Here is a 12,468-nt window from a genome sequence, read left to right as displayed (position 1 = left end):
AAACAAAGTACTCTATTTAAGAACTTAATGGAGGACAGAGAAAGATTACTGACCAGAAAATTTAGAAAAGGGTAAATTTAAAAAGTGGTATATGAGTTAAACTGACTTTGCTATTGACTTTATGATAAAATTTTAAAATTCTAAATGTTAGAAATTAAAGATCATCTATCACAACCTCTTTATTTTCAGAGAAGGAAACTGAGGCTCAGGGATGTTAAGTGATTTCATTTATTCTCCATTTATTTTATTTGTTTTTGTAATGACTGGTCAAGCCTATGAACACATGCACCATGTATAGCTATTGCAATTTCTAAGCAGGCTTTGGAGCATGTACAGACATTCTGTAACTTCTTTTTCGGTCTGCTAATCATGTGGTGAATAGTTGAACTTTGGATTGGCTGCTGAGTGGGAATTTTGTATTGTCTACTGAGTGAGCTGCTGAGGGTGCATTCAGAATATGCTTAGTTGCCAAAGCAAGCTTCTTTCTCTTTCCTGTCCACTTGGTGAGAGAGCTATGTTGTAAGCTCTGAATGGAAAAGTGTCCTGGATCATTTCAATGTGCCTACTGTGACCTATCTTTCCTGTTTTTAAGTGTAGAAATTTTGCAAGTTTCTACAGTCTTTTGAATACACCTTTGTTATTACTCAGCAAACAATCAAAATTCATCTCTTCACCACATCATAAACCAAATAGCTACCAATTACAGAATTTTTATGTATGTCAAGATGACCCATGAGGGAATTACTGTGAATGTTGTACAATTTTATACTCAACTCTCAGGTGGATTGAGTTGTCTGCAGATTACCACCAACACTATTAAAACTTTTTTTACCCTCATAATAGACACTTAATATCTAACAGAGAATAACCATGTCCAATAGTGTTGGTGGGAATCTGCAGACAACTCAATCCACCTGAGAGTTGAGTATAAAATTTTCAATATGACCATTTTCAGTTGGAACCAGTAACTCTATAGATCACAGCTTCATTGTTTTTTATGTTGCAAGATAGCCTTAAGAAAATTATGGATAAAATGTAAATGATGGAGATCAAATTTAAATATGTACCTGTGTGTTTCTCTGCCCCCCCAATGGAGAACCTATTAATAAACATTACCAATATACCATTCAGGAGAATGTTTAGCTAGTCTTAGGTCTCAGATTTCCCTGTTATTTCTCACACAGCACTCACCATGCTACTTTTACAGTTAAAATTTCCAGATAGAGTTATAACAGGAAGATTTTAACTTTTATTATTGTTCCAGTGCATTAAAAATTAAAAAAAAAAGAAATGAAAACTGCTGTAAAACAGACTATGGAATTCAAGCATAAACATAGAAATTCAAAAATTTCTTCATACTCTCATGAATAACTCTCATGAGCAATTCTCAGGCCTTTAATTAATGTAGTTGCAACAAACAAAATTATCAGCCTTGAAAACGGAAGTATAATAAAGGGGCTAAGTTAAGAAATTGCTATTTTTTTACTTTGTAGTTGTTTGCCAGTATTTGACATTAACAAAAGGAAAATGCATAATAAATTATAGTGACATTCAAAATATTTAACATAAACATATAAATATTTTTGTGACATATTTACTCATGATTCAAAACTAGAATTGCAGAAAAAAAAATGCTGTTCTAAGGCCTTCCAGCTCACTGACTTGAAAATTGTTAAACAGTAGAGGAGTATTTGGATATGTCTACAAACCTCTACTTTTCATTTCATTCATTGCTGACTCAAACACATGGGGGGGGGTGAGAGTGGAACAACAAAAACAAAAAAACAAACAAAAAAGAAAAGTCTTTGACTTGAAAGTAAAGTTCAGTAGAAGTGTTTGAGAATATAAAGGCCAAACTGACCCAGCAGGAGAATGTTTTTTCCACTCTATCTCTAACTCCTTTATGAGTGCATAGGTCTGTCAAGAACAAAGAGAATTGTCATATCCTAGAACCAGAAAGGGGAAAGGTTTCTAAAGCCTTATATCTCTAACATTGACTGAATTAGCAACTATTGGCACATCAGCAGAAAGATTAAATAATGGATAAGCTAAGTGCTTCTCTGAACATAACAAATTCATGTGCTTTATGCTTCAGTGAAAGTCACAGATGTGCATTTTCTGAAACTCTCTTAAGTGGAATTTTTTTTTCCTCCTCAGCACAATAAAAAACTTTTACAAAGCTCTGTATTATAAAGCATCACTTCGGATTTCTGAGGGTAAGATTGAACCCCTCAGTGCAACACTGAGCAGATTTCACTGTACACAGAAAGCCTAAAAACTTAACTACTATATTAATGGTGGTATGGAGAGAGTATAAGATGGATACAGCATGTAGAGGAACCCATTAATGCGTTCTTTTCTTCTTACTGTCAAATGAAAAAGTCAATTCTCTGAAACTGCAATTGCATAAACATTTTTGATAGTTTTTTTAAATCACATGATATTATTCCATGAGGATTCTACTTATATCTATTAATTCTACCTACTCACTTCATAAGTTAGGCAAAGTCATATTTCTGTTCACTTTAAAATAAATATTTGCTGCCTTATTTTCGAGGGTGATTTACATAATAGTGAAACTTGAAATGCTACTCAATAAAGTTGATCTTGTCATACTTGAAATCATAGCATTTTGGATGGGGGCTAATTTACTGAAAAATTTAGTACAAACACCAATTTGCTACATTTGTATGATTGCTTTAGATCTCTTTCCAAATAGAAGAGTATCTTCCTAAAAAGAAATATATTTCAACATGAACCTTCTTGATTTCATTAGACATGTACTTAAGCCCATCTGTGACCTATTCAATGTACCCTAGAGAGTTTTTGTTTGTATATTTGTTCAGTTATGTTGAACTTTTCATGATGCCTTTTATGTTCTTCTTGGCAGAGAAACTGGAATGATTTGCTCTTTCCTTGTTCGGGTCATTTTACAGATGAGAAAACTGAGTCAAACAGATTTAAGTAACTTGCCTAGGGACCCACAGCTACTAACCATCTGTGCAAAATTTTAAGTCAAGAAAATGATTTTTCTTTACTCCAGGTCTACCATTCTATCATGGTGTCAAAAAAATTATTTATTGTGACCAAGCTGAGGAATAATTCTTTCCAAACTGTCTTTAAGACTGGTCTTTGGATGACAAGCATATAGACTGCTACCAACCCAATTTTGAAATATTTTCAGCATGATAAGACTTGTTAGATGCAGAAATTATAGCCTAGAGTCTTAAACCTAGGTGTTTAAAGATAGATAACAATTCACTATAAATGACTGCCTTTGAAATCATTTGTATTTTATTCTATGCATTTAAAATATTATTCTGAGAGGGGAATACATTGATTTCACCAGTCTCTCAATTGATTCTATAACCATTACAGAAGAAAAAAGGATCAAGAACCTCTGGATTAGTAATTGAGAAAAAAGAGTCATCAGGCACCTTTCTCCATTATGAAATTGTTTAGTGGAGTAGGAATAAAACATAATGTACTTACTTTCAAAGTGGAAAATATTTAAATAGTCAAAATAAAAATAATTCAACATTAAATTTAAAATTACACAAAACAAAGAAGCATTCCATTTTGTGAGCAAATGGAATCAGAAATGCATCGTGGCTTTACAAAATGACATATTTGTCAAGTTCAAGTAGTGTTGTATCTATATAATTACTTTTAATTGGATTTTTAAAAATGAGGTCATTTATTGCTCTCTTTACCAATACCTTTCTTCTCTAATTTTTCATGTGTTACCTGCCAAGTGAAAATATAAAGTAAATTTAAGGAAGTCAAAATACACAAATCCGAAAGCTCTATAAAAACGTTGTTATTGTTACTATGGTTATTGTTTAATCATACCAAATTCTTGACCTCAGATTTAAGGTTCTCCTAAATTTGACTCTCACCAGTCTCTTGGCTCATATTTCATATTACTGTTCTCTCACTCTTAATTTCTGACAAAAAATGTCTTCCCCATATAGGGCATTCTATCTCAAGTCTTTTGCTTTTAACCATTGGCTTCCCCTTACCCTTTGTAGAATACTTAATTTTCTTTCAAAGCTACACCCTACAAGATATATCCTACAAGAGACCCTTCCTGATCTCTCTGAATATGTCTCTCTCCCTCTGGACTTTCTATTAGATATACATACATACACATATTCATATACATATTTAACATATAAAATGGAAATTGATAAAAATAGAAATTTTATGAAACTGTTATTTTGTACCAAGGCTAGAGAAACAAAAATATGTCCCGGCCCTCAAGGAGTATAAATTCTAATTAGAGGAAAGTATATGGAAAATAAAAGTATATTGACTGTGTCAATCTTAGGTCCATTAATTCATAAAAATGTATTATGTACCTAATATGATCTAAATACTGTGCTCGGCAACTATATACAAAGTATACAAAGACAGAAGAAAAAAAATCTATGCACTACAAAGTCAAAGAATTTGCAATCTATTGATAAAACCATGCATAGATAGATGTCCAGATAGATGGAAATAAATGGATGTTAGCTGTGTATAGATACATATAAATGTTTCTACATACATATATACATACATATTTAGCTATATATATATTAAACATATTAAAGTGATACAAGACAACTTTTGGGGAACATCTGTTAGGGGTTATGGAGGAATAAGGAAAGATCTCCTATAGAATTGATCACTTGACCTGAGACTTAAAAGAAACCAGGAATTCTTAAGATAGAGTGCATTCAAGGAATGAGGAAGGAAAATAGTTTAAAAGCACAGAGATAGGGCACATAAGGAATAATGTGTTATAAAACAAGAAATGTCAGATAGCACCTGGTTGTGAAGATCTTTAAATACCAAATAGAGGAATACATATTTAATTTTAGAAATAGCAGGGAGCTTGGGCTCTAAAGAACTGCTGTTAGGGAGGAGTAACCAGATGCAGTTCTCAGGTGGGAATGTGTCTATACACCTGGGCTATGGATGAATCCTGGTTTCCTTTTCTTTACTTTTCAAAACTTTCTAAAGTTTCTCTTCTACTTTCTCCTTGGCAATGTAATCATCATTTGATATACCAGACTGTTACTCCAACCACTTATAAAAGAGTTGTTTCTTTCTTTTTTTAAAAAAGGGGTTTTTTTTGTTTATGTTTTTTTTCTAGTTACAGATCTGCTTGTGAGGCTACCAAAAGGAGAGTCATTATTAGAGTTTATCCCTGAGCTCCAGCTGCTGGCTGAATCCCTGAAAGTGAAGAGAAGTAATAATCTTTTAAAATTTGACTGGTGTTGCTTTTACCTAATGAGCAAAGTTAGTTGTAACTGGATTTTATGTGGGCAGTTTGGAAAAGTTTTTATTGTTACATTTTAAAGCCTGAACCTCAATGGGAGGTGGAAAGATTAGGCTTGCTCTTTAGGAAAGTCACTTTTGCAGTTAGCTATATGAAGGATGTATTGCAAAGGGAAGAATCTTGAGAATAGGAAACTAATTAGAAAGATATTGCAATACTTAAAGAAGAATTGATGACAGCCTATTTAGAATGGTGTTCATATAAGTAAAGAGAAAAGCAATGTGAAATGTGTAAGTAGAAGAAAAAAAGATTTAGCTATTGATTGGATACACTAGAATAAAAGCTTTTTTCTAACATTTGTTAATTTATATTTAATTTTTTTGAAAAAAATTGCTCATCAAAGTTCTTTTCTTCCATGAGGACAGGAACAGATCACAATATGCTTTCCTTAGTCCATTTATAATTTTGGTGAAAACCTTTTTTTTTAAATTTATGTATCCTTATCACCTAACACAGGGATTGCATATGCTAGATGCTAAATTAATATTTGTTAACTTGATTAATATCATCAAGGTTAGACTAGTTAGAAATAGAAGTAAATCTTGGAAGAAAAAATTAGAACTACATTAACTCTGGAGTCAAGCTTGAATGAATTCAATTGCTTACTCAACTATCAAGTCTTTGAAGATTGAGTCCATGTCCTTTTTAAATTCATAGTGAAACAAAATCTTTAATAAAACACTCCCACAAGTAGTAATCCACTCTATACTTGATGTTCTCTAGTGACAGTGTACAGCACTCCTCATTGATTCAATCCATTATACTTATGGAAAGCTGACTTTATTAGGATATGGGTTTTTTGTATGTTTGCTTTCCCTACTGAAACTGAAATTTGCTTTTCTCAATTATCCATCCATTTAATTTTTAAGAAAATATTTTTTCTCTTTAATAATTGCCTCTCAGTGTTTCCCCATCATATTCATATTCAATTGACTTTTTGATTTGATAGGTAGGATTTTTTTACTTATTAAATTTAAAGGATACCTTTTGAACCTGAAGCAAACATCTATATTCCCCAGTTATTGAAGCTCTTCCTCACCTTCCTGGAAATCATTTCATATTTTATTGCTATAAAATATACTTTACATTTACTTGTCTGTAGACAAATTGTGGATGCCCAGAAGAATACAAACACATAAAGCATGGACCAGTTTGCTTTGATCCAGTATCTAGGACAATAACTAACATAAAGATAATTAATAAATAATGTTTATTGACTTAATGACTGAATGAAGTTCTGTCTTTATTGATGCACCTTGAATAAAAGCTAAATATATATATAAAAATAGAAAGTCTATGTCTGCATGTCATCAAAATATTTAGAAAATCTTGAATATTTGTTTTATGAGGATAAAATATCAATGGATTGACAGGATCTTTGTTTTGGAAGCATTGTAGAGTCATGTTATAGTAACACTTTCCTTGATGGGTAACCTCAGATTTAACACTAAATTTTCACACCTAGGTGATTCACAGAAAAGTTAAATGTTTTAACCTCCCTAGGTCAAAACTAATTGCAATGCAAGATAAAGATGAATTGAGTGGGAAGGTGATATAGATATACCTATATGTATAGATATATCTAATACTCTTTCTCTCTCTCTCTCTCTCTCTCTCTCTCTCTCTCTCTCTATATATATATATATATATATATATATATATGTATGTATCTGCATGACACTTTTAAAGAATTCATTTGTAAAGTAGAAAGTGAATGACAAGGACTGTCCAGAAACTTTGTATATATGGGTATTTTTTTAATTATCCATCCCTAGTTTTATAAAATCCCTTCGACTTGAAAACAATACCATTATCCCATACTTTGTCCCTGCACAATTAAAATTCAGCAGTGGCATTCAGTCTAAAACCTTGCTGCTAATCAAATTTCATAATTAAAAATTATGATTTGAGATTACATGAGAAAAAAACCACTAATCTCTTTGGACTTTTTGATCCTCCCCACCCTGCCCAATTGAGAATATCCTTTAAAGAATTCAAAGACTCTTGCAAAAACCAACCAACCAACCAACCAACCAACCAAACAAACAAACAAACAAACAAACAAACAAATAAATAAATAGATAGATAAATAGATAAATAGATAAATAAATAAATAAATAAATAAATAAATAAAGTGGGGCAGCTAAGTGGCACAGTGAATAGAGTACCAGCTGCGGAGTCAGGAGCACCTGAGTTCAAATCTGAACTCAGACACTTAAAATTACCTAGCTGTGTGACACTGGGCAAGTCACTTAACCCCACTTGCCTTACAAAACCCAATATAAATAAAAAAATTCAAAGTCCGAATGATCCCATAAGTACCACAATATTCAACCTTCTTACATAGTTGCTATTCTTGTTGATTCCTTTCAATCATGTCCAAATCTTCATGAACCAAGTTGAGCTTTTCCTGGCAAATATAATGGGGTTTGCCACTTCCTTCTCCAGTTCATTTTACAGATGAGGAAACTGAGACAAAAAGGATTAATGATTTGCCCAAGTTCACAGAGTTACTGAATGAGGCCAAATTTGAAGCGAGGTTTTCTTGATTTCAGGTTCAGGATTCTAAATACTATATCACCTAGATGTCAAAAAGTGATTTTAGTCTTTTGTTAATGGAACATTTGATGAAGGATGAGATAAAATGATAGCACAACCAAAAGTTAGCATAACAACCATAGTTATTTTACATTGAGGTACAGATTTAGGTCATTTATTCTACCACTTACTCCTCGAATGCCTTTAATGTAAAGGCTCTGCATTCAATTAATGACAGACATGTCATGAAGTATTTCTGATCAATCATAGTATATATGAGACCAAATCAGAAATTAACAATAACTTAAGGAAATGGAGAAATCATTTAGGGAAATGATAACTGCTGGCACAGAGGGTCATGGAAAGGTGTTAAACATCATTCTTTTTCATTGATCTGGAGGAAGATCATTATTGAAAGATGAAACCAAATCCTCCAGATGCAGAGAGAAGTATAAGAAAAATGTTATTATCAGACTATATTCTGGACTTTACCTACCATAGCCCATAAACCTTTTCCTTCAAGAAATTTACTCTTACCTCTAAATTCTCACATTGTAAATATCTTCTCCCTCTAATTGGATGACTCCTTCTTATCTAGAGTTAAGGCAGGAGGGAGAGGCTCCTAAATCAGTCCTATCTGAATTTCATTTAGGCTGCATTCTGGAATTTCTCTACCAAGCCCCTTCATAGGAACTTACTCACCCTTTTCAGTTTCTTTTTGGGTTTTCTCCTGTCCCTCCCTGCCCCTACCCCCCCCCCCCACTTAAAACAAAAGTCCCTTGAGATCATGAACTGTCTTTCTTTCTGTTTGTATTTGTGTCCCCAGAATTTAGCACTCTGCCTGGTCAGTCTAAGTACTCAATAAATGCTTCTTCTATTTTTTTTTAAAACAAATACAAGATAATGTTTTAAAAATGTATTTATTTTCATTCATTTGTACATGTATATTTCCAAGTTACAAAGTTTCCCTCCACCCTCCCTTCCCACCCCCTTCCCCTCAGTTGGGAACAGTCATATTAGCATTTTATATAAATACTTTGTTAAATATGTTTACTAATTAGTTAATTTTGGCATGAGGAATTCGGATTAAGGGAAAGAGATATATTTTATAAAGCATTCATCAGATTTAGTAGGGTTTTTTCTTTGTCTTTTGTTTTGTTTTGTTTTTTTCCCCTCTGGTTGAAGATAATATAGTCCATAATCTGTCAAAAATGGTTGTCCTAGCTCTCTGGACTGCTGAGAGGGGTTGCTTTCATCATGTTGATCTCCTACTGTTGATATGTAAATTGTTTTCTTGGTTCTAACCCCTTCACTTAGTATCACATCCAGTAAATCATTCCATGCTTCTCTAGAGTCTGACCATTTATTGTTTCTTATAGAACAATAATATTCCATAGTATTCATTTTTAACTATTCCCCAATTGATGGGCATTCCCTCAATTTCCAATTCTTTCCCGCTACAAAAAGGGCTGCTATGAATACTTTGGAACATGTAGGACTTTTTCCATTTTTTACAATTTTTTCTGTATATAGTCCTAGAATTGGAATTGCTGGGTCAAAGGGTATGAACAGATTTATTGCTCTTTGGCTATAGTTCCATATTGCTCTCCAGAAAGGTTGGATCTGTTCACAACTCCACCGGCAATGTATCAGTGTCCCAATGCTCCTACAACCTCTCCAGCATTGATCATCTTCCCTTTTTCTCATCTGAGCTAATCTAATAGATGTGAGATGATGCCTCATTATTCCTTTAATTTGCATTTCTCTAATCAATAGTTATTTGGAGCATTTTTCATATGCTTATATATAGCTTTAATTTCTTCATTGAAAAACTGTCTTCATATTTTTTTTTACCATTTATCAATTGGAGAAAAACTTGTGACCTTATAAATTTGATGCAATTCTCTATATATTTTAGAAATGTGAACTTTACCAGCACTCCAGGTTGTGAAGATTGTTTTCCAGCTTACTGCTTTTCTTCTAATTTTGGCAGCATTGATTTTTATTAGTGCAAAAAACTTTTTAATTTAATGTAGTCAAAATCATTCATTTTGCAGTTTACAATGAACTCTAATTCTTGTTTGGTCATAAATTCATCCCCTTTCCATAGATCAGATAGATAGAATATTCTTTAGTCTATTAATTTATCTATGGTTTCCCTCTTTATGTCTAAATCCTGTACCCATTTTGATATTATTTGGTATAGGGTATGAGATGTGGATCTTTGTCTAGTTTTTGCCATACTATTTTCCAGTTTTCCCAACAATTTTTGTCAAATAGTGAGTCCTTATTGTAGAGGCTGATGTCTTTGGGTTTGACAAATAGTAGATTGCTGGAGTTTTTTTTTTTCTTTTGAATCTATCCTAATCCACTGATCCATTACTCTGATCCATTTTTTTAACCAGTGCCAGGCAATTCTAATGACAGCTGCTTTATAGTATAATTTTAGATCTGATAGAGCTAGGCCACCTTCCTTTACATTTTTTTTTAATCAGTTCCCTTGCTATTCTTGCCCTTTTGTTACTCCAGATGAATTTTGTTACTATTTTTTTTGTAGCTTGGTAAAGTGTTTGTGAGTCTGATTGGTATGGCACTGAATAAGTTATTTAATTTGGGCAGAATTGTCATTTTTATTATATTAACTAGAACTAACCATAAGCATTTGACATTTTTCCAATTATTTAGAATTGACTTTATTTGGGTAAGGAGAGCTTTACAATTATGTTCATACAGTTTCTGGGTTTGTCTTGGGAATTAGATTCCCAAGTATTTTCTATAGTTATTTTAAATGGAATTTCTCTTTCTATCTCTTGTTCTTGGACTTTGTTGTTCATATTTAGAAATGCTGATGATTTGTGTTGGTTTGTTTTTATCTTGCTACTTTGATGAATTTATTGTTTCAAGGAGTTTTTTAGATAATTTTCTCAGATTCTCTAGGTATACCATCATATCAATTGCAAAGAGTGAAACTTTTGCTTCCTCATTACTTATTCCAATTCCTTCAATTTATTTTTCTTCTCTTATTGCTGCTGCTAGCATTTCTATTACTATATTGAAAACCAATGGTGATGGTGGGCATCCTTGTTCACTCCTGAATTTATTGGAAATGCTCTGAGTTTATTCCCCTTAAATATAATATTTGTTAATGATTTTAGATAGATACTATTTATTATTTTTAGGAAAACTCCATTTATTTCTATACTTTCTAGTATTTTTAATATGAATGGATGTTGTTTTTATTAAAGTCTTTTTCAGCATCTAATGAGATAATCATATGGTTTATGTAGGTTTTACTGTTGATTTGTTTAATTATGTTGAGTATTTTCCTGATGTTGAACCATCCCTGCCTGCCTGGTATAAATCCAACCTGATCATAGTGTATTGACCTAGTAATAACTTGCTGTAGTCTCATTTCCAAACTTTTATTTAAGATTTTTCATCAATATTCATTAAAATGTTTGGTCTATAATTTTCTGTCTATTTTTGTTTTTCCTAGTTTAACTATCAGTATCATGTTGGTATCATAAAAGGAGTTTGGCAGAACTCGTTCCTCTCCTATTTTTTAAATAGTAGATGTAGAATAGGAATTAATTTTTCCTTAAATGTTTGGTAGAATTCACTTGCAAATCCATCTGGACCTGAAGACTTTTTATTGGGGAGTTTATTCATGGTTTCTTCAATTTCTTTTTCTGAATTACAGCTATTTAAGTAACTGATTTCTTCTTCTGTTAATTTGGAAAGTTTGTACTTTTGTAAATATTCATCCATTTCACTCGAGTTGTCCAATTTATTATTGGTTTGGCAAGGTAGCTCCACATAATAATTTCCTCTTCACTGGTGCTTAGTTCACCTTTTAATTTTTGATACTGGCTATTTGATTATCTTCTCTCTTTTTTAATCAGATTAACCAGAGGTTTGTCTATTTTATTGACCTTTTTCATAAAACCAACTGTTAGATTTATTTATGAGATTAATTATTTTTTCTTTCTATTTTATTAATCTCTCCCATGATTTTCAGAATTTCTAGTTTGGGATTTAATTGGGGGTGTTTAATTTATTCTTTTTCTAACTTTTTTAGTTGCATGCCCAATTCATTGATCTCCTCTTTGTCTATTTTATTCATATAGGCAATTAGAGATATAAAGTTTTCCCTTAAAAATGCCTAGGCTATAGATTTTGGTATGGTGTCTTATTATTATCATTTCCTTGGATATAATTATTGATTATTTATATTATTTTGTTTGATCCAACCATTATTTAAAATAAAGTTATTTAATTTCCAGTTAGTTCTTGGTTTGTCTTTCTCTGACCCTTTATTAAATGTAATTTTTATTGCATCATAATCTGACAAGTGTGTATTATTTTTGCCTTTTGCATTTGATTTTAAGATTTTTGTGCCCTAGTACATGGTTACAAAATTAACTAAGTACTAGGGTACAAAAATATTAAAGTGTGAAGGTGCAATGTATTGCTTAGAAAAAGGTATATTCTTTTCTGTCCCCATTGTTTTCTCCAGAGGCCTATCATATTTAAGTTTTCTAATATTTCATTCATCTTCCTTTTTTTTTAGGGTTTTTTTTTTTTTGCATGGCAAATGGGTT

Source organism: Macrotis lagotis, chromosome 1 (genome assembly GCF_037893015.1).
Source record: "Macrotis lagotis isolate mMagLag1 chromosome 1, bilby.v1.9.chrom.fasta, whole genome shotgun sequence".
Lineage (NCBI taxonomy): Eukaryota > Metazoa > Chordata > Mammalia > Peramelemorphia > Peramelidae > Macrotis > Macrotis lagotis.
Note: the sequence above shows the minus strand (reverse complement) of the source record.